The sequence below is a fragment of the Dama dama genome, chromosome 23, assembly GCF_033118175.1.
Source record: "Dama dama isolate Ldn47 chromosome 23, ASM3311817v1, whole genome shotgun sequence".
Lineage (NCBI taxonomy): Eukaryota > Metazoa > Chordata > Mammalia > Artiodactyla > Cervidae > Dama > Dama dama.
Genome location: NC_083703.1, coordinates 18,129,322 through 18,149,952, shown reverse-complemented (window position 1 = coordinate 18,149,952; position 20,631 = coordinate 18,129,322). Strand labels below are relative to the sequence as shown.

The 20,631-nt window shown below is 40.5% G+C and overlaps 1 long non-coding RNA gene across 1 annotated transcript; it reads right to left on the bottom strand.

The window, feature by feature from the left end:
* Positions 1-14,327: 14,327 nt before the first annotated feature.
* LOC133044227 (uncharacterized) lies at positions 14,328-18,900 on the bottom strand. Its single transcript, XR_009689906.1, has 2 exons — positions 18,570-18,900; positions 14,328-14,727 (listed from the first exon to the last, which is right to left on the bottom strand). It is a non-coding gene; the product is annotated as an uncharacterized LOC133044227 (long non-coding RNA).
* Positions 18,901-20,631: the final 1,731 nt, after the last annotated feature.

Sequence of the window (20,631 nt, the reverse complement as noted above, 5' to 3'; positions counted from 1 at the left end):
TTCCCTTTTCTCCACACCCTCTCCAGCATTTATTGCTTGTAGACTTTTGGATAGCAGCCATCCTGACTGGCGTGTAATGGTACCTCATTGTGGTTTTGATTTGCATTTCTCTAATAATGAGTGATGTTGAGCATCTTTTCATGTGTTTGTTAGCCATCTGTATGTCTTCTTTGGAGAAATGTCTGTTTAGTTCTTCGGCCCATTTTTTGATTGGGTAATTTATTTTTCTGGAATTGAGCTGCAGGAGTTGCTTGTATATTTTTGAGATTAATCCTTTGTCTGTTTCTTCATTTGCTATTATTCTCTCCCAATCTGAGGGCTGTCTTTTCACCTTACTTATAGTTTCCTTTGTAGTGCAAAAGCTTTTAAGTTTCATTAGGTCCCATTTGTTTAGTTTTGCTTTTATTTCCAATTTTCTGGGAGGTGGGTCATAGAGGATCTTGCTGTGATTTATGTCGGAGAGTGTTTTGCCTATGTTCTCCTCTAGGAGTTTTATAATTTCTGGTCTTACATTTAGATCTTTAATCCATTTTGAGTTTATTTTTGTGTATGGTGTCAGAAAGTGTTCTAGTTTCATTCTTTTACAAGTGGTTGACCAGTTTTCCCAGCACCACTTGTTGAAGAGGTTGTCTTTTTTCCATTGTATATCCTTGCCTCATTTGTCAAAGATAAGGTGTCCATAGGTTCGTGGATTTATCTCTGGGCTTTCTATTCTGTTCCATTGATCTATATTTCTGTCTTTGTGCCAGTACCATACTGTCTTGATGACTGTGGCTTTGTAGTAGAGTCTGAAGTCAGGCAGGTTGATTCCTCCAGTTCCATTTTTCTTTCTCAAGATTACTTTGGCTGTTCGAGGTTTTTTGTATTTCCATACAAATTGTGAAATTATTTGGTCTAGTTCTGTGAAAAATACCGTTGGTAGCTTGATAGGGATTGCATTGAATCTATAGAGTGCTTTGGGTAGAATAGCCATTTTGACAATATTGATTCTTCCAATCCATGAACATGGTAGGTTTCTCCATCTGTTTGTGTCCTCTTTGATTTCTTTCATCAGTGTTTTATAGTTTTCTATGTATAGGTCTTTTGTTTCTTTAGGTAGATATACTCCTAAGTATTTTATTCTTTTTGTTGCAATGGTGAATGGTATTGTTTCCTTAATTTCTCTTTCTGTTTTTTTCATTGTTAGTATATAGGAATGCAAGGGATTTCTGTGTGTTAATTTTATATCCTGCAACTTTACTATATTCATTGATTAGCTCTAGTAATTTTCTGGAAGAGTCTTTAGGGTTTTCTATGTAGAGGATCATGTCATCTGCAAACAGTGAGAGTTTCACTTCTTCTTTTCCTATGTGGATTCCTTTTACTTCTTTTTCTGCTCTGATTGCTGTGGCCAAAACTTCCAACACTATGTTCAATAGTAGTGGTGAGAGTGGGCACCCTTGTTTTGTTCCTGATTTCAGGGGAAATGCTTTCAATTTTTCACCATTGAGGGTGATGCTTGCTGTGGGTTTGTCATATATAGCTTTTATTATGTTGAGGTATGTTCCTTCTATTCCTGCTTTTTGGAGAGTTTTAATCATAAATGAGTGTTGAATTTTGTCAAAGGCTTTCTCTGCATCTATTGAGATAATCATATGGTTTTTATCTTTCAATTTGTTAATGTGGTGTATTACATTGATTGATTTGCGGATATTAAAGAATCCTTGCATTCCTGGGATAAAGCCCACTTGGTCATGGTGTATGATTTTTTTAATATGTTGTTGGATTCTGTTTGCTAGAATTTTGTTAAGGATTTTTGCATCTATGTTCATCAGTGATATTGGCCTGTAGTTTTCTTTTTTGGTGGCATCTTTGTCTGGTTTTGGAATTAGGGTGATGGTGGCCTCATAGAATGAGTTTGGAAGCTTACCTTCATCTGCAATTTTCTGGAAGAGTTTGAGTAAGATAGGTGTTAGTTCTTCTCTAAATTTTTGTAGAATTCAGCTGTGAAGCCATCTGGTCCTGGGCTTTTGTTTGCTGGAAGATTTTTTATTACAGTTTCGATTTCCTTGCTTGTGATGGGTCTGTTAAGATCTTCTATTTCTTCCTGGTTCAGTTTTGGAAAGTTATACTTTTCTAAGAATTTGTCCATTTCATCCAAGTTGTCCATTTTATTGGCATAGAGCTGCTGGTAGTAGTCTCTTATGATCCTTTGTATTTCAGTGTTGTCTGTTGTGATCTCTCCATTTTCATTTCTAATTTTGTTAATTTGGTTCTTCTCTCTTTGTTTCTTAATGAGTCTTGCTAATGGTTTGTCAATTTTGTTTATTTTTTCAAAAAACCAGCTTTTAGCTTTGTTGATTTTTGCTATGGTCTCTTTAGTTTCTATTGCATTTATTTCTGCCCTGATTTTTAAGATTTCTTTCCTTCTGCTAACCCTGGGGTTCTTCATTTCTTCCTTCTCTAATTGCTTTAGGTGTAGAGTTAGGTTATTTATTTGGCTTTTTTCTTGTTTCTTGATGTAAGCCTGTAATGCTATGAACCTTCCCCTTAGCACTGCTTTTACAGTGTCCCATAGGTTTTGGGTTCTTGTGTTTTCATTTTCATTCATTTCTATACATATTTTGATTTCTTTTTTGATTTCTTCTATGATTTGTTGGTTATTCAGAAGCGTGTTATTTAGCCTCCATATGTTTGAATTTTTAACAATTTTTTTTCCTGTAATTGAGATCTAATCTTCCTGCACTGTGGTCAGAAAAGATGACTGGAATGATTTCAATTTTTTTGAATTTTCCAAGACCAGATTTATGGCCCAGGATGTGATCTATTCTGGAGAAGGTCCTGTGTGCACTTGAGAAAAAGGTGAAGTTGATTGTTTTGGGGTGAAATGTCCTATAGATATCAATTAGGTCTAGCTGGTCCATTGTGTCATTTAAGGTTTGTGTTTCCTTGTTAATTTTCTGTTTAGTTGATCTATCCATAGTTGTGAGTGGGGTATTAAAGTCTCCCACTATTATTGTGTTACTATTAATTTCCTCTTTCATAATCGTTAGCATTTGCCGCACATATTGCGGTGCTCCTACGTTGGGTGCATATATATTTATAATTGTTATATCTTCTTCTTGGATTGATCCTTTGATCATTATGTAGTGTCCTTCTTTGTCGCTTTTCACATCCTTTATTTGAAAGTCTATTTTATCTGATATGAGTATTGCGACTCCTGCTTTCTTTTGGTCTCCGTTTGCGTGAAATATTTTTTTCCAGCCCTTCACTTTTAGTCTGTATGTGTCTCTTGTTTTGAGGTGGGTCTCTTGTAGACAGCATATATAGGGGTCTTGTTTTTGTATCCATTCAGCCAATCTTTGTCTTTTGGTTGGGGCATTCAACCCATTTACATTTAGGGTAATTATTGATAGGTGTGGTCCCGTTGCCATTTACTTTGTTGTTTTGGGTTCACGTTTATACAACCTTTCTGCATTTCCTGTCTAGAGAAGATCCTTTAGCATTTGTTGAAGAGCTGGTTTGGTGGTGCTGAATTCTCTCAGCTTTTGCTTATCTGTAAAGCTTTTGAATTCTCCTTCATATCTGAATGAAATCCTTGCTGGGTACAGTAATCTAGGTTGTAGGTTATTCTCTTTCATTACTTTCAGTACGTCCTGCCATTCCCTTCTGGCCTGGAGGGTTTCTATTGATAGATCAGCTGTTATCCTTATGGGAATCCCTTTGTGTGTTATTTGTTGTTTCTCCCTTGCTGCTTTTAATATTTGTTCTTTGTGTTTGATCTTTGTTAATTTGATTAATATGTGTCTTGGGGTGTTTCGCCTTGGGTTTATCCTGTTTGGGACTCTCTGGGTTTCTTGGACTTGGGTGGCTATTTCCTTCCCCATTTTAGGGAAGTTTTCAGCTATTATCTCCTTGAGTATTTTCTCATGGCCTTTCTTTTTGTCTTCTTCTTCTGGGACTCCTATGATTCGAATGTTGGGGCATTTCACATTGTCCCAGAGGTCCCTGAGGTTGTCCTCATTTCTTTTGATCCTTTTTTCTTTTTTCCTCTCTGCTTCATTTATTTCCACCATTTTATCTTCTACCTCACTTATCCTATCTTCTGCCTCCGTTATTCTACTCTTGGTTCCCTCCAAAGTGTTTTTGATCTCATTCATTGCATTATTCATTTTTAATTGACTCTTTTTTATTTCTTCTAGGTCTTTATTAAACATTTCTTATATCTTTTCAATCTTTGTCTCCAGGCTATTTATCTGTAACTCCATTTTGTTTTCAAGATTTTGGATCATTTTTATTATCATTATTCTAAATTCTTTTTCAGGTAGATTCCCTATCTCCTCCTCTTTTGTTTGACTTGGTGGGCATTTTTCATGTTCCTTTACCTGTTGGGTATTTCTTTGCCTTTTCATCTTGTTTAGATTGCTGTGTCTGGAGTGGGCTTTCTGTATTCTGGAGGTCTGCGGTTCCTTTTTATTGTGGAGGATTTACCCAGTGGGTGGGGTTAGACGATTGGCTTCTCAAGGTTTCCTGGTTAGGGAAGCTTGCGTCAGTGTTCTGGTGTGTGGAACTTGATTTCTTCTCTTTGGAGAGCAATGGAGTGCCCAGTAATGAGTTTTGAGATGGGTCTATATGTTAGGTGTGACCTTGGGCAGCCTGTATGTTGATGTTCAGGGCTATGTTCCTGCGTTGCTGGAGAATTTGCATGGTATGTCTTGCTCTAAAACTTATTGGCTCTTGGGTGATGGTTGGTTTCAGTGTAGGTATGGAGGCTTTTGGACAGTCACTTATTACTTAAAGTTCCATGTAGTCAGGAGTTTTCTGGTGTTCTCAGGTTTTGGGCTTAAGTCTCCTGCCTCTGGATTTCAATTTTATTCTTCCTGTAGTCTCAGGACTTCTCCAACTATACAGCACTGATAATAAAACTTCTAGGTTAATGGCGAAAAGATTCTCCCCCGTTAGGGACATCCAGAGAGGTTCACAGAGTTACATGAAGAAGAGGAGAGGGAGGAGGGAGATAGAGATGAGCAGGAGGAGAAAAAGGGGGACTCAAGAGGAGAGAGACAGATCCACGCAGCTGTCTGTTCCCAGAGTGTTCTCCATAGCCCAGACACCTACAAAGATTCACAGAATTGGATTGGGAAGAGAAGGGGAAAGGAGGAACTAGAGGTGTTCTGAGGTAGAAAAGAGAGAGTCAAGATTGGGAGAGAATAATCTTCGGTTTAAAAATAGGGCTTCTCTTCTTTTTTTTTTTTTTGTAAGATTATAGTGTATTGAAAATGAAAATTAAGTAGTAGTAGAGGAGTACTAGAGGACTTTAAAAGAAATAAGAGAAAAAGAGAAATAGAAAATAGAAGAGAAAAAGGAAAGAAGAAAAAAGAAAAAAAAAAGAAAGAAAACAAAATTTTTCCCCCTAATTAAAAAAATCGTAAAAATCTATTAAAATAAAAGTTAAGGAGTAATGGGGGGGTAATAGGGAATTTTAAAGGAAAATAAAAGAGAAAAAATAAAAAAGAAAAAAGAAAAAATAAAAAATAATTTTTTTTTGTTTTTTCTTAATTAAAAAAAAAGTAAAAATATATCTAGGAATTTCTCTGGAGCTGTTGCGGTCAGTGTGGGTTCGGCTCAGTTTCAAATAGCTCCTCATTCCAGCTTACACTTCTCGATATCTACAGGCCCCTTCCGGTGTAGTCGGTGTTTTCTACAGGGATTTTAATCTGTTGCACCAGTCCCTTCTGAAGCGGTTCCGTTTGTTTATTTGGCTTCTGTTTGCCAGTCTTTTCAGAGCCTCATTTCTGCCCCGACACAGGCGGGCGGAGGTGGACTCTTATTCAGGTAGCTAGTTCCGTCGCTCTCCGGGGAGGGGCTGGCGCTGCGGGGACAGGCTGGCGCTGCTGGGAGGGGCTGACGCTGCGGGGAGGGGCTGGCGCTGCAGGGAGGGGCTGGGCTGTGGGGAGGGGCTGACGCTGCGGGGACGGGCTGGCGCTGCTTTCTCCGTCTGCGCTGCTCAGGCTCCCGGCCACTCCATATGGAGCGCGCCCCGCGCTGCGCGCGGTTCCAGCCCTCGGGTGTTCCACAAAAGCGCGGAACAAAAAGCTACGCCTCCTGTCTGTGCCTTCCCCGTCAGAGCGGTCTAGGCAGCCAGGGGCTTGATGGGGGCACTCTCCCCATGTGTGGCGCGCCCGCTCCCTTCCGAGGACCCAGTCTCAGTCCCCGCCCGCGCCAGTCGGGTGCGTGCGCCCTGTGTCTCGCCGCGACCTTCCCCTCTCCCCTGCCTCCTGCCTCCGGCGGGGCTGGGCCGGTCTGCAGCCTGCGAGCTCTTCTCTGGACTTTCTCAGTTCCTTTGTTCTGCGAACGGCCGGCAGTGTGTTCCGGCCGGTTAATTTTCTCTCTCTCTTTTGGTCTCCCACAGTTCAAGTTGGCAACTCACAGAAGCTCCCTCCGATTGTCCTCAGGGCACTCAGGCCCGGACCCTACCCCAAGCAATGCCGCCTAAGACTCCCTTCCTGGGACGGATCTCCATCCTTAGCTCTTTTGTCTCACTTTTTATCTTTTATATTTTGTCCTACCTCCTTTCGAAGACAATGGGCTGCTTTTCTGGGCGCCTGATGACCTCAGCTAGCAATCAGAAGTTGTTTTGTGAAGTTTGCTCTGCGTTCAGTTATTCTTTTGATGAATTTGTAGGAGAGAAAGTGGTCTCCCCGTCCTACTCCTCCGCCATCTTGGCTCCTCCTCCAGTCTTCCCTCATGTTTCTTTACATACTCCCCTCAGTGGACAAAGCATTGAAATTTTAAGAGCAAGAATAATAAATACACCCTTCTCCTTTCCTGTGTGAACAGTTGTCTTTAACTGAGAACAACACTGGTAGCAGGAAGGAGCTGCTGCCCCCAGGGGTGAGCACCGCAATCTAAGATGGTAAAAGTCATAAATATGGTGAATGGACCCATGAACATCATATCCAGCTGGTATTCCCCGGAACACAGTTGAGAACCCCTCATTTCAGTTCATAAATACCTAAAGCACCAAATCTCTACTCTAGCAAGCAGTGATGCAATATGTTTATTTTCCCTGCTACTAGCCCCAAACCTGTTCTCAGGGAGAATCCAAAGGAGGTTGACTTTAAGCTTCCTGCCATGGAAGGGACCAGCTAGAGAGCCAATCACTAAAAACCACAAGGCAGTGTATATTTAGCCACTAAATTAGTAATAGAGCCTACAAACATTGGAGCTGGAGAAACAAGAGTCTAGTGTGAACTAGGAGGTTCTAGATCAAGAAGGATGAACAGTTTGACTCAGGGAAGAGAAAGGCACTGTAGGAAGGCAAACAGGCTGAGCAAGGGCATGGTGGTGAGCAAGAGGGCGGTGCGAGCTGAAAGACTTCCCAGAGGAGGCACCGCTGGTGCTGGTAGGAATTCTGGGATGAGCTTAGAAAGGTGGGATTGGGCCAAACTAAGAAAGGAGGTTGAGTCTGGGAAAGAGCCCTGACCTGAGGCTGTAACAAAAAAAAGGCAGGCTTCACGTGGCAGGCAGGAGCAAGGTGATGAGCAAGAGGTCAATGCAACAAAAGCAGTGCTCCACCAGGTAGAAAAAAATTTCTCAACAAGACTTTTTAAGCCCAGTAATCCCTAGGAAACCAGTAAACATATGAGAGGGTGTTCTCTCTCTCCTGGACAAGCCCACACTCCTTATTTTACCAAATCTACTGTGGTTTCAAACCATCTAAAATATAAAGACTCATTTTACTTTAACCATTTACAAGCTTTGCTTTTTTAAAAAATCACGTATGTTGGCAATTGCTTGACAGAAGTTGGCTCTACTTTCTTCTGACTAGAGAAATACTTCCATTTTTTTTTCCCTGTTAGGAAATGAAATGGTTGAGCCTCGTGTACTCCCAATATTACACGCTGTGTGCTCCAAACCAGGTCAGCCAAACCTTCCAGACTGCTCAACCAGCCTTCTGGAGGTGTGGTGACCTCACGCAGGCCACCACTGAGGCAGTGGGCTCTATGAGAGGCCAGGGGATAAATATGAACTCCTAATGTGAATGAGTGAGTGAGTGAAGTCACTCAGTTGTGTCCAATTCTTTGTGACCCCATGGACTATAGTCTACCAGGCTCCTCCTTCCATGGGATTTTCCAAGCAAGAATACTGGAGTGTGTTGCCATTTCCTTCTCCAATAACCAATACCAAATCTCTACTGAAGCTGGTGTGACTGCAAGGCGGCTGTCTTGAGGTGCTTTGACCTTCAGAGAATCAAAGAAGCTGCTTGGTCTGGAGTGAACTGACCTGGAGAAAATCCTAGTCTCACTTTTATGCCATTTGTTTCTTGCCTCCACCTTCCACTTTTCAAAACAGCCCAAATACCATCCAAAGAAATTCCACTCTCTCTTTTGAGTGACTACTTTCCAAAGACCAAAATAGACTCTAGATTTTGTTTGGTTTGTTTTTTTTTTTTTGGCCATGCAACACGCCATGTGTGCTGTCCCCAGACCAGGGATCGAACCTGTGCCCCTTGCAGTGGAAGCTTGTAGTCCTAATGATGGGACCACCTGGGGATTCCCTGTTTTTCGTTTTAAAAGCAAAACACTCGCCTCTGTGGTTTGACTGTTGCATCCTCTCCCCTCCTCTGAGCCCTGTCACGTGTGTCACACTCCACAGCAGGGCCTCTCTGTCTTGCGTGAGCACTGTCATCACCTGGACCTGCCGAGCTTGTTATACACACAGTGCTGGGCCCCACCTCCAGCCTTTCTGGTTCAATAGGTCTCAGATGAAGCCAAAACTTGGCACTGGTGAGGCATTTCTTGTGCTCCTAAGTGGCTTTGCCGTGTGATTTCTCCACCCATGCTACTATGCACAGATGCTCTTTCCAGTTCAAAGGTACCTTCCTCCTGAGATAGGGGAATAAAAAGGACCACAAAAATGAAATTCTTCTGGGAGGGTTAGTGGCAGCTGTCTGGTTGCATTAGCAAGGGAAATCATTCAGGCAAAACTGCTCGAAAGTAAAGAGGGGACTCAGACAGCAGGACTTTGAAGTGAAAGAGCCAAAAATTTGGAGTTCAGCACCTGTGCTTGAGTCTGAGCGCCAATAACACCTTATAATCATAAAATCTCCTAATTTTAGAGCTGGAAAACACCTATTCTAATCTTCACATTAAATGAGGAAAGTTTTGAGGTTCAGAAAAGTTATGTAACTTGTCCAAGATCTTGGAGCTAACAAATAGCAGGAATGGGATTAAAACCCAGATTTTACAACTTTCGAAAATCACTTTGACTTTTTTTTTTTGCCCTATCAGGTCATAGTTATGGTATGTGGAATCTTCATTGCATCATGCAGCATCCTCCATTGTGGCACACCGATTCTCTAGTTATAGATCACAGGCTCCATAGTTGTGGCACATGGGCTTAATTGCTCCAAGACATATGGGATCTTAGTTTCCCAATCAGGGATCGAGCTCATGTCCCCTGCATTGCAAGATGGATTCTTAACCATTGCACCACCAGGGAAGTTCCCCACTTTGACTTATTAATGTAAAAAAAAAAAAAAATGAGAGTAAAGGAGAAGTTCTGCTACCAATAACCTGTATGAAACTCAACTTTCTGCCAAAACACTCAGAGCAAAGATAAGTTACCAGACAAGAACAGATACAGGAAAAAATGTACTGATTCGGAAGGGTTACACTACTACCCAACTTCAAGACTTACTGCTGTAAAGTTATAAGACAGTGTGGTATTGGGGCAAATACAAAGATAAACAAATACATCCATGGAAAAGCATAGGGAGTCCAGAAATTGTGTGTGTTTGTGTGTAAAATGCAACCTGTTGATTTGCAACAAAGGTGCCCAAGTAATTCAGTGGGGAAATTCATTTCAACACATCTTGCTAGAACCACTGAGTAACCATATGAAAAAGAATGTACCTTGACCCTGCCTCACACCACATGCAGACATTTTATCTGAGCTGGACCTTAGAACTAAAAAAGCTAAAATTTTAAGACTCCTAGAAGAAAACATAGGAGGATATATGTATATATTGATGACCTTGAAGTAGGCAATAGTTTCTTCATACACAAAAGCATGATAGAAAATATTAACTGGCAATAATCAAAATTTAAAACAATTCTGTTCAGAAGACACAATTTAAGAAAATTGAAAAGGCAAGCCATAGGCTGAGAGAAATGCACAATATATACATCTGACAGGGGTCTTATGTCCAGAATATATAAAGTACTTCTACAAAACAAAAATAAAAAAACAAACAACCCAGTTTTTAAATGGACAAAAATTTTAACAGACATGTCACAAAAGATGCTCTACAGATTGCTAACAAGCACATAGAAAGGTGCTCAAAATCATTAGTCAGAGGAAAATGCAAATTAAAACCAGAATGACACACTACTCTATACCCATTAACAATTAAAATTAAAAAGACTGACCATATTAAAGTTTGGCAAGAAGGTGAAGCAATTAGAATTCTCTTGCAGTGTCAGTGAGAGTTTAAAATGGCACAACCAGTTTGGATAACTAAGCAGTTATCTAAATCCAGTTTTTAATAAAGTTAAACATATACCTACCATATAATCCACCAATTCTACCCCTAGGAATTCAGTCAACAGAAATGAAAGTGTAGGTCATCGAAGGAGAGAGAGCAGTCAACAGAAATGAAAGCGTAGGTCATTGAAGGAGAGAGAGAAATACAGTTGTAGCTGGGATGGATTCTAAACTGGAAAGAATGGGGAAAGGGGAGTAACTGGGGTGGTGGGCTAGGGAGGGGATGAGAGGTGGGGTGGGATACACATCTTTGTCTGTTTGCTTGTTGTAAAACACCCTGGAGCATGTTAGACATCTAATCACACCAAAAATCAAAGTAAATCCCAAATAGTGTTGTTTACACAGAAAGATTACAGGAAAATAAATTAAAATATTTTTGAAGTATCTGGAGAAGAGTTTGGAAGAGGGTACTTTGCTTAGAAGCAGTATATTACATTAAAAAGTTAGAAATGGCTATATCTCACTAGACAAACTTTTGAAAACATGTCAAAATGAAAAAAACAAAGTGCAAACAGACCAGGGAAAATATTTCCACCAAATCCGATGAAGGGCTTATATCTTTATTACTATGAAAATAGTCTATATTAATTGATTTTTAAAAATGTCTCCAAAGGATAAATGGAAAAAGTACATAAACCTGTGACTCAGAGAACTATAGTCATTGGACAAATACATGAGGTAATGTTTAATTGTTCAAACAATAAGAGAAGTTAAAATACTAAATTTACCGGGGGTATGGATTGGGAGTTTGGGATTAGTAGATGCAAGCTATTATACACAGAATAGGTGAACAATAAGGTCCTACTGTATAGCAGAGGAAACTATATTCAATATCCTGTAATAAACCATGATGGAAAAGAAAAAATACCAGATTTTTAAAAAAACTTTTAATTTTGTCTTGGGGTATAGCTGATTAATAAACAATGTTGCGACAGTTTCAGGTGAACAGCCAAGGGACTCAGCCACACATATACATGTACCCATTCTCCCCCGAACTCCCTACATTAACTTTTCATTTTGCTACCTAATTAGTGAAACAAAACTTTAAATTAACATAACTAATGCTGGCAAGGATATAAGTTTATAGGTAGATGGATAAAGAATATATATATAACTTATATACTCTAAAGTGGGATAGTTTTCCAGAGTTATTTTGGCACAAGGCATCAGTGTCCATATTCTTTGACTCTCCTTCAGAGTCAACCATACTATATTGCAGATGGTCTGTGGATAAAGTTGTTCATGGCAGGGTGAGTTATAATCACAAAAAGAAACAATTTAAATGTCCAATTAGCAAGAGAACTGCCCTGGAATCAAATCTGAACCAAACTCCACTCATGGGCTGTGCTACCAAGAGTTACCATGATAACTCTCTCCAAAACTCCTCATCTGAAAAAGAGAGGTGAATAATATCACCCACCATCCTGTAGCCGTGGGGAATAAACAAGATAAACATTGAAAGCTCAGGGCACTCAGTTTAGCATATAATAAACATAACACATGTTACATATTATTTTTCCTTTTCCTTGACAAAATACTATTTAGCCTCAAGAAGCTAAAAGTGTGAAATGAAAGTTGGGATAAAATATGCATATGATACACTCAGTTGGGAAAAATAATCCAATTACACACATCACACTGGCACTATGACCGTCATAAACCATCCCTCTCTAATAAACTATATGTGCCTGCAGGGAGCCTGGAAGGTATTAAACCGACTTGAAAAAGTCATGATAAGATTGCAGATGCATTATTTTCTTTTGGATCTTCCTATTCATCTGCAATAGTATTTTGGTACATAAAAACAAATTCACAAAGAAGGAAATATCCTCTGTCAGTCCAGTTTTTGACTCAGAAACCAGGAGAGGCAAGGGCCATCGGCCTGGGCTGCTGCATCCCTTCCTTGCTCTTTGCCCTTGACTGTCAGCTGGCCCCACAGGCCAGTCTCCTCTTGGTGTTCACTATGTGATGCTTATATGGGCAGCCTCTCTGAATCCTATCTGAAAGGCTCCATCCTCTCTCGCTTTCTTAACTCATTAGATGGGCACTGTGTCTCTACTGTCCCCCTTTACAGATTCCGTCCCTCACCCACCATGCGAGCAGGCGCCCTAGTGTGGCAGGTCTCCTTTGACTCTGACAGACGAAAAAAGCTGTGTTTTCCAGGTCAAGTGCTGCCTGGAAGCCTCTTTTCTAGTGTTCAAAAGCCCTAATCCAGATGATTAAGTGGGGCTTTGCTATTTAACTGCTTGGTGCCCTGCGTGTTGCTTCTGTCTACACAATACCAAGTTTGTGGTAGGGCCATAAACACTTCAAGCAAGAGAGTGCTTAAGACCAAAACTGAGTCCTCAGTTCAAGTTCACTCACTGTTTTTGTCAAGAATAAGGACTCTTCTATTAACTTTTCAATATGCATAGCTCATAGTAGTTGCAAATTGCAATGTATTGGGACTTCCCTGGTAGTGCAGTGGCTAAAACACTATGCTCCCAAAGCAGGGGGCCCAGGATTCAGCCCTGGTCAGTGAACTAGATCCCACACGTCTCAAGTAAGAGTTCACAGGCCACAATTAAAGACCCCGCATGCCACAACGAAGATCCAAACTACAGCCTGCTTACTATGGACTTACTATAGCAAATGAAGACATGGACACCAGTCACCTCAGCAGCTCAGGCATAATGAAGTCCACAGACATTTTATTTAGCATTTATTGGCATCTACTGTGCACCAGGCACAGTAAGCACAGCAGACAAATTCTCATGATTGAAAAGAACTTAAAGGCTATGCATTCCAACCATCCAGTAGGCTCTTGTATCTGATTTACACCTTCTCCATTCAGAATAACTCTTAGGAGGAGCTCATGGATTTGTAAAGCTGTCCATCCCACTTTTGGTAAGGTTCTCCCTGAGGTTATTTCATAATTCATCAGTTATGCAGAGGGAACTGTTGCCAGCTAACACCTCTTGCTAAGAACATGAATTACTCCTGTCCCTAAGTGTCCCAGCTGCCTCTTACTCTGTGACTCAGCAAAATGGCAGATGGGGGACTTTCCTGGTGATCCAGTGGTTAAGATTCTGTGTTTCCAATTCAGGGGCTTCGGGTTTGAACCCTGGTCAGGGAAATAAGATCCCATACGCCGCAGTACCCCCTGCCCAAAAAAGGCAGACGGTTTGTTATACCTGAAAGTTGACAATTCACCAAACAGATGTTGTGTATCATGATATAAATCAGAAATAGGTAGTTTCCAATTTAGTTGAAACAGTGTCTAGATGCTAGATTTTAGATGTTCAGCTGATGTTCAGCCTGTGCAATCAGGGCCCAACAGGAGCAAATTAATCTTTTAGGCTCTTGGATGATGAGTCACAAATTCCATAAAAGGCCCACTTCCAGCCTCTGGCACTAAAGATTAATAGCTCTTCACCCTGAGTGTTTAAGTGTTTGATCCTCTGGAGACAGACACATTCTCACAGGAAGTCTTGACCAAGAGTTCTGACCCCACCCTAGTTATGAGGAAATTCTTTGCCTAAGAAGCAGAAGTTAATAGGGGTGGAGAGGTTTGATGGCTGAAGGAAACAGCTTGAAAGAAAAATCTTATTTAAATTTTTAAAACTTAAAATAATTATGCTAGAAAATGAAGAAATGTGTTCAAAATGTTTATGGGTAAATGGCTTTGAATTTAGAGTTCTCTGCCCACTCAAATTGTCAGTCAGGTGTGAAGGGACAAAAAGACACTCTTGGGCATGCATGTGTGAACTCAGAAGGTGGTTGCCCATGTCTCCACCATGAAGAGATCACTCAGAAACTACTTTGGCAAAAAAGAGAGAGAGAAATTTAATAAAGGGAAAGAAATGGGATAGAAGAAAGAGAGGCTGCTAAATACAGCCCAGAATGTGTGCCATTAGTCTAGAAATTCAGAGAGCCTTCTGTCAAGCAGTGAGATTCTAGCACCAAAAGACTGAATTTCTGTCTCCGTAGGTCCATTCGCACTTTGAGAGGGTTCTTCTTGAGTAACTCAAAGCTCTCTAAAAAAACAAAAGGTATCTCCTCTGAGCCTGGCCTTTGATCCATCTCATCTTCCTCCTCAGTGACTCATTCACTGATGCATCCACAATAGTGTTCCATTGGGGTTGACCCAAGCAATGTCCAGCTGCTGGCCAGGCAGTGTTCCAAGCGGTCCACCTCTGACCATCTGTAGGGGATTTCCTACTGCAAGAAAAGAAGGACGACTGAGTTCAAAGTTCTTGAGTCTGTCACTGATGGCTAATTTTCTGAGGCCAAAGTCAGGATATAAGACTTGAGTGTCAGCACTGTTTATAATAGCCAGGACATGGAAGCAACCTAGATGCCCATCAGCAGATGAATGGATAAGGAAGCTGTGGTACATATACACCATGGAATATTACTCAGCTATTAAAAAGAATTCATTTGAATCAGTTCTAATGAGATGGATGAAACTGGAGCCCATTATACAGAGTGAAGTAAGCCAGAAAGATAAACACCAATACAGTATACTAACGCATATATATGGAATTTAAAAAGATGGAAACGATAACCCTGTATGCAAAACAGAAAAAGAGACACAGATGTATAGAACAGACTTTTAGACTCTGTGGGAGAAGGCGAGGGTGGGATGTTCAGAGAGAACAGCACTGAAACAAGTATACTATCAAGGGTGAAACAGATCACCAGCCCAGGTTGGATGCATGAGACGGGTGCTCAGGGCTGGTGCACTGGGAAGACCCAGAGGGATGGGATGGAGAGGGAGGCGAGAGGGGGGATTGGGATGGGGAACACATGTAAATCCATGGCTGATTCATGTCAATGTACGGCAAAAACCACTACAATATTGTAGAGTAATTAGCCTCCAACGAATAAAAATAAGTGGAAAAAATAAATAAATAAAAGAAAATATTTAGTTTTCAAAAAAAAAAAAAGACTTGAGTGTCAAGTTAAAATATGTCAATGTATGGCAAAACCACTACAATATTGTAAAGTAATTAGCCTCCAATTAAAATAAATAAATTTATTTTAAAAAATAAAAATATACTTTTTATATACTTACCTGAACTGAATGGACAGACTATTCAAAACCAGGCAGTTTTTTAAAAATGGGCTATATAGCTATCATTACTGTCTTGAGATATTTGTCTGAGAGACAAGGCAGATGTAAAATTCTGAGGTCCTGACCCAGTCGGCACGTGGATAATAATCCTTTGACATGAATCTCTTCCTTTTTTAATATTTACTTATTTGGCTGGGTCATATTTGTGGCACTTGGGATCATTAGTTGCCACATGCGAATTCTTAGTTGTGGCACATGGGATCTAGTTCCCTGTTGTTGTAACAATAGTCGCCCAGTCATGTCTGACTCTTGGTGACCACTTGGACTGCAGCACGCCAGGCCTCCCTGTCCCTCATCATCTCCTAGAGTTTGCCCAAGTTCATGTTCATTGTATCAGTGATGCGCCAGCCTGACTAGGGATCAAACTCAGGCGCCCTGCATTGGGAACTTGGAGTCTGAGCCACTTGGACCACCAAGGAAGTCCTTAAACATCTTCTTGTTTATCTTTGAGGCGTCCTCCCAGTGACCCTCTCTCACCTGTGCAGGGGAAATATATTTGGTGCTTTAACAGGCTTATACCTGGGCACTCCTATAAATCTTCAGTCTTTAGAAATTTATTTGATGATTATAAGGGTCGGGTGGAAGGAGAGAGAAAGAGAAAGTATTTGATAACTCAGACTCTTCTCTTTTGTCCCTGAAAATGGGCCCCACACTGTGTCTCCCTCTTAGCAAACAAGTTCCTCCCTTGGAAGGCAGTTAGGCAGCTTGCTATTGTTACCTCAAGAGTTGGGTAGGGTAGGGAATCTTTTTTAAGATTTATTTATTTTACTTATTTATTTGGCTGCATCAGATTTTAGTTTTGGCATGCAGCATCTTTAGTTGTGTTTTGAGGGTTTAGTTGTCCCTCAGCATGTGGGATCTTAGTGCCCCAACCAGGGTTTGAACCCATGTCCCTTGCATTGAAAGGTGGATTCTTAACCACAGGACCACCAGGGAAGTCCCTGGAGCTGGGGATCTTAACTTCACTTAAACAACTTATTGAACAACTTGTTCTTCCTACCCCTTAGAATATCCTACATCAGAACAATTCTGAAAAGTATGACTTTCTATCTCACCACTTTCCCATGATATATTAATGTCTCTTAGCAATTGATACCTCTAAGAATCATATAAGCTAACTGGTCTAGCCCTCAATGCCTTTTGAACAGGAGCCCTGAGGAAATACTACAACTCCAGGAACCAGTATTGAGAAGATGAATCTCTGGCCCTACCTCCTCTCTTCGGGGCCCCTGCAAAGGACCCACTCGTCTTGGCCTCCAGATGCCCTGGTACCAGCTGAGAGAGAAAATAAGAACCAGGAGGGCTCGCTTCCCTCTGGAGGTTATATCATCCTGGGTGAACTCTGCCACAAGTGGGAGATAAGGGCTGAGAGGCTTGTTTCCCACAGAGTTTGTTTCATACCCAGTAGACACATGCCCCAAATCCGGAGAGGTAGTTGGCACCTTGCAAATATTTACCTGGCTACATGGCAACAGGGCAGTACTATTTAACAGAAAAGCCACATGACCTGCACTTCATTCTCTCCACACACATAAAAAAGGCCACATTTTTTTCTGTGACTATCTTTCCACATGAAGATTGCACCCCTTTAATTTCCAAATCATCCAGTTATCCAGGGATTGAACATCCAACAGAGATGATATCAGGTTTGCCTTCATGTGTGAAGTGGCCATCACTCGGCCTTGCAGTTCAGACTCATCCTCGTGTTCTCAGAAATGAGAATCACAGCACAGCAGACTTTCCCTGACCTGCTGCATATCTTCTACTGATAAATTAAGGACACCCTGGTGGCCCAGATGGTGAAGAATCTGCCTGCAGTGCAGGAGACCCAGGTTCGATCCTTAGGTTTGGAAGATCCCCTAGATGAGGAAATTGCCACCCACTGCAACGTTCTTACCTGGAAAATTCCAAGGACAGAGGAGCCTGGTGGGCTATGTCCATGGGGTCACAAAGAGCCAGACATAACTGAGTGACTGACACATACACACACACACAAGTGTTTGGTGCTTACAGAAATCCATAACAGAGTACGATAGAGAAAGGAACCAGAACATGACCTTCCTTTCCAGCAGGAGCTGAGGGAAAAAATTAAGTGCTTTCAGAGACTCACCTAACTCAGCCACCTTCTCCTCAAAATATGCAAGAAACTGTGGGCTTGGTACCATGGCAATAGCATGTTACCAGAAAACTTGTCGAAAGGTCAAGCTCGTATGAAGAACGAGGGGAAGACCTTAGTCACTGAAAACTCACACAGCAAGACTGGCACTTGGCTCTGTGTAAACAGCATTCTCAGATGTGCCATACGCCTCAGCTGGTAAGTACAAGGGCCTCCTGTGAGAGAACAGTACACACGTAACAACCACTTTATCAAGTAGCACTGGCATGGCACCATCTTGTGGTGAATCCACTTAGCAACTTGAGAGAAAGAGGAAGCCCCTTTTTTCCATTTTATTAATTTTGTGATGCGCAGTATTTTCACTCTTTTTGATAAATTTAAACAGATTGAGCTTCTACTTCCTAACAATACAAAGGAGTTCAGGATACATTTTCCATTGGATCTAAGAGTGAATAAATACTGACTGAGATTTCCCCACCCCAAAGTCAGCAACTGTAAAATTCAGGAAACAGATACACACTACTATATAAAAAATAGATAAACAACAATGACCTACTGTATAGCACAGGAAACCAGAGTCAATATCTTATAACAACTTAAAATGGGAAAGAATCTGAAAAAAAAATGTGTGTGTGTGTGTGTGTACACATATAGAGAGAGAACTGAATCACTTTGCTGTACACTTGAAACTAAGATAACACTGTCAATCAATTGTAGTCCAATGAAAACTAAATACATAATAATAAAATCAAGGAAAATTTTTGAGGAAGACATTTGTTTCACAGAAAATTATTTTTTAATGACAATTACCTTTATTTGAGAAAAAAACTTCATCCCAAGGTGATTCCATTGTATGGCCTCATTTCCAGGCAATTTCAAGGATAAGGGAATTTTTCCACATATGGTCATTAATGGATTGGTTTCAAACAACCTGAAAGGAACATAAGGGCCTGAGAACATGAGTCTATATTTTTCTATTTTCCTTCTCAACTTGAGAAAGGGTTAACCAGTGGTCTCCCTAAAATTTACATATCAACGTTGCAGGGCATCCTGTTCATGTATGAAAACTTCACATGATTGAATATGCACCTGCAGAACCAGAGCTGAAACCCAGGTCCCGGAATTTCTAGGCTTGTGGTCTTTGCTGAAGATCTCAGAGCTTTGCTTAGCTAGTGAACCCACAAGAGTTAGGAGTGAAGTTCTGCATTTGTGTGGTGAAGAAATCAGTTGCAAATCTGCGACTGAGCAGTCATGAGGAAATACCTGAGCAAGACAGCCAGGCCTGTCAAGTTGAGGACTAGAAAAGCTCCAGGCCACAGTCAGGATTCTTTATGTTGCTAGCCCATACTTACAGCAAACACTGTCGCCCACCCCCCACCCAAAACTCACCAGCCTGTAGAATACCCCTGCCCCCAGAATCTTCTCAAGTCCTGCACTTAAGGTAACATGGTGATGTCACAGTACCAAGTTCACAGAAAGTACCCAGTGACTGCTCTTGACCTGTTAACTGATGACATATCCATTGTAATGAATATCAGAAGACCACCAATGTCTGAAACATATTGGCCATGAAATAAATACTTTGTTGACTGCATTTTTAAAAAGTTAAATCAGAATTCTCTCTGAAGCCACTACGGAGAACGGTATACAGGTTCCTTAAGAAACTAAAAATAGAGTTACCATAGGAACCAGCAATCCCACTCCTGAGCATATATCCAGAAAAGAAGAAAACTCTAATTCAAAAAATACACACCCCCAAATATTTATATACAGCAGCACTAATTACAATAGCTAAGATATGTGGAAGCAACCTAAGTGTACATCAACAAGTAAATGGATAAAGAAGATGTGATATATATATATACACACACATATACATATATTGTTGTTGCTCAATTGCCAAGTCATGTCTGACTCTTTGCAATCCCATGGACAGCAGCATGCCAGACTTCCTTGTCCCTCACCATGTCCCAGAGTTTGCCCAAGTTCATGTCCATTGAATCGGTGTATATGTATAGATTTAAATAATGGAATACCACTCAATCATGGAAAATAATGAAATATTACGATTTACAGCAATATAGATAGAACTAGAGATTGTCATACTTGAATAAAGTCAGACAGAGAAAGAAAAATATCATGAAACCACTTATATGTGAAGTCTAAAAAAGTGATGTAAATGAAGTTGTTTATGGAGCAGAAATAGACTCACAGACATAAAAAATAAACTTATGGTTACCAAAGAAGAAAGAGGTGGGGAGGGATAAATTAGGAATCTGAGATTAATATATAACACTACATATAACATATAGCACTACAATATATAGAATAGATAAACATGGGAGGGGGGAGCGGGATGGGGAATACATGTAAATCCATAGCTAATTCATGTCAATGTATGACAAAAACCACTACAATACTGTAGAGTAATTAGCCTCCAACTAATAAAAAAAAAAAAAAGAATAGATAAACAATAAGGACCTAATATTATATAGCATAAGGAACTATACTCAATATCTTGTAATAACTGAAAATGGAAAAAACCTAAAAAAGAATGTATATACAGAACTGAATCACCTTACTGTACAGTATACCTGAAACTAACACATTGTAAATCAACTATATTTCAATTTAAAATAAATGAAAAAAATAAAGAATTATCTCTTGTCCAAACTTTTAGTTATTTTAGTTCAGATTAAGATTAAACAAATGTTTATTGACTGTTCATTGGTATGGGCCAGGCATGGCCACATACATGTTCATTGTGGCTAAACCTGTACAGTCAGCCTGGCTGAGAGAAGCTATCCTTCAATAAACATGCATTGTTGTGGTGGGAAGTCCCTCTACTGGAAGAAATAAGCAGGGATGGGTG